The 3,044-nt window shown below is 41.9% G+C and overlaps 1 long non-coding RNA gene across 1 annotated transcript in view; it reads right to left on the reverse strand.

Annotated features, from left to right (window-relative positions):
- Positions 1 to 319: 319 nt before the first annotated feature.
- Positions 320 to 3,044, reverse strand: part of LOC130273859 (uncharacterized) — a 136,475-nt gene continuing 133,750 nt past the window's right edge. The window contains exon 3 of the long non-coding RNA XR_008844148.1: positions 320 to 1,057. This is a non-coding gene — a long non-coding RNA (uncharacterized LOC130273859). The remainder of the gene's footprint in view (positions 1,058 to 3,044) is intronic.

The following is a 3,044-nucleotide window of genomic DNA, read 5'->3' on the forward strand; positions in this document are numbered from 1 at the left end:
CGATCACGGAAGCCCGCACACAGTGTTCGGAGTAATGAACTTACAGACGCTGTGAGCGGAGCTCCGGAAGGCAGGGCAGCGGACAACCCCTTTAAAAAGTTGCAGAGTAGGAACCTTACAAAGGGATGTAATGAAATAAAAAATGCATGCAGCACCATATTTATCCCTATTTGCCCTGCATCATTTAATAAATTTGGTGCACATACAAATTTCCAACACCACAAATTAAATGTGTAAAAAAAAAATGTTCACCTACACCACCTTTATAAATTCCCCCATGGTCACACAAATCCAAACAACTTTTAAACAGTAGTTTTTATTTTGCAAAAGTAACACACATGAAGAAGTAAACTACCTTTCATTGCACGGTATACATAATACTTTCCATGTTTCTTTGGGTACCATGTTGCCTTTAATTTAAGTGATTCATACGTTCAGAATTATTTGGTGATGGTGATTTAGAACGGTGTGGATTTGGAGCCATGGTTGCAGAAGACTGTTAGAAGTTCTTTTGTCCATTTCCTCACTATGATTTAGGCCTAATTTGCATTCCATTGTGTTCCATAAAGATATTCAATAAATGAAGAACTTTAAGCAGAATAATAGATTTATCTCCTGAATTCAGGCCTTGGCATGATATCAGAGGCCAAGAAATTACAATGGTTAAAAGGAACTGTCAGAACTGAAAACTGTCAGAACTGAATTAGTCTCATGCGTAGAAATACTTTACCTATGTTCATATTATGTGAATGTGTGGAACTTCTGCCTGTCCACAGTTACTTTCTATGAAATGTTACCTGGTTTTATTGGATCTTTTGGTAATGTGCAAATGAAAGAACAAATGCCAGTATAAAGCTCCTTAATGAAGCTTTATGTAGAGAGGCACATGCCAGCTTACATGCCTGTTATCCCGCTGAGTCTCCTGATTCGTTAGCCAGTGCATCTGCTGCCCTCTCACCCATCTGCAACAAAGGGCCATCAGGATGACGTCTTCATGTGGCTCTATGGCAACATTCATTTAGTGGGTGGTAAGTGAGTTATAGCAACTGCTTTCCAACTAAAGGTGAAAAAAAAAAAATCACATTAAAATAACTTTGACCAGTATTAGCGCATGTTTTAGTTTCAAGTTCTGATTTCATTAACCATCTACACAAAGACTTCCCCATTGTTGGTTAGGAAAATAGATGGCTGAGATACTGGGAGAATTGTATGTGTTTTTTTATACAATAGAGAGAACATTTTACAGGAATTTAAAAGAGGGTATCCAGGCTTTTTAAAGTGAATAACCTATCAATGAAGAAGCTGCAGAGATCCACTGAGTGCCGCAACCTCTTCAAACAGATGATTGATGGGGATTCTGAGGGTTAGACACCTACCAATCCAATACTGTTGGTTCATCCTCTGCCAATGGTTTGCGCCCCCATATTTTAAAACATGGTGTTGCATGCAAGGCCACTCCTCCTTTCTGCTAAGCCCCCTTTGCCACTAACATATGTCCCTTGTTGATTGAAATACAGAAAGTTTCTAAAGCCCATAATAAATGTACAAGGCTGGAATTTAGGCACAACGTAAAAGGATTTTGTCAGCTGTAGACAACATTCAATAGCTGTTGGAATACAAGAGCAAACTGTATCTTTCCCGGAGATCATGGTGGTTCCCAAACTTTTTTAGCCAAGTGTCAAGGAAATGGTGCTGAGCTGCTTAAGGATAGGGGATAAGATGCCTGATCGCGGGGGTCCCGCCACTGGGGACCCCTCTGATCTTCCACCCGCACCCCGTTAGAATCAGCCCCCGGAGCGTGCTCGCTCCGGGTCTGATTACTGGCGATCACGGGGACGGAGCATAGTGACATCACGGCTCCGCCCCCATGTGATGTCACGCTCCGCCCCCTCAATGCAAGCCTATGGAGGGGGCGGGGGCTGATTCTAGCTGGGACCCCGCGATCAGGCATCTAATCCCCTATCCTTTGCATAGGGGATAAGATGTCTTAGCGCCAGAGTACCCTTTTAAGTGCCATAGCTTGGCACGCCTCCTCTCCTTCAACTTCTAGCCCCTTCTTGAGTGATGTATAGGGCTTTTAGTTCACAACATAAGATATACCCCTTTAAGACACACTCCTGTAATATTTTGTTACCATCAGACATCTACTGTACCTATAAATCAGTCCTTTCTCAAATAATTTACCCCATTAAAAAAAAAAACTGAAGAGGTTACCTCATAACCTCTCTTATAATTAGCAATACAAAATGCAGCTCTCACATTGAGAACATATAAATATGAGCATATTTTATTTACGCTTACATTTTCAGCCATTGCTTTTTTCACACCTTTTTTTTTTAGCTGAAATTGAAAACAAATTAATAAATAAAAAATGCTGAAAATGTGGGTGTGAACAAAAATTACGCAAATGTATTTTTTAAGTCATGTGAAGCCTAATACTAAAAATGTATGGCCAATTGGATCTTTCTTCAGTGAGAACAGCTGATATTTGGGTATAAAGTAGGTATTCAGTTCTGTCCATGGTCCACAAGACTCAAACTGACTTTTCTTACTTACCAGGCTCCTGGTGAACCATGTTTCTGGCATGCTGATGTTACCTATGAACCTGCTCCACAGTATGAATTCCTGGTGGTTCAGGGCTAGTAGTTTCATGTAGTCCTAGTGGCCAAGCTCCTGGTGTTCCTGTACCATCTCTGATTTCTGAGTTTCTACTGCGCCATCCCTCATGTTCTGAGTTCTCGCTGTGCCAAGTTCTGTGTCTGAGTTTCTGCTGTGCCAAGTTCTCTGTCTGAGTTCCTGCTGTGGCACTTCCCTGCAGCATCTGGCTGCCTAATGGTGACTGAACTGGGAACTGTGACCTGCGGTCATCATCCCTCTACCCCATGCTCCAGTCTAGCCTGTACCAAACTAGTAGCAGGCACGGATGATCCACCCCATGTTCAGAGACTTTGGGAGAGATTTCTCAAAACCTGTGTAGAGGAAAAATGCACAATCACCCACAGCAACCAATCAGATTGCTTCTTATGGGTTTCTGAGGCCCTTTA

The sequence above is a fragment of the Hyla sarda genome, chromosome 5, assembly GCF_029499605.1.
Source record: "Hyla sarda isolate aHylSar1 chromosome 5, aHylSar1.hap1, whole genome shotgun sequence".
Classification (NCBI taxonomy): domain Eukaryota; kingdom Metazoa; phylum Chordata; class Amphibia; order Anura; family Hylidae; genus Hyla; species Hyla sarda.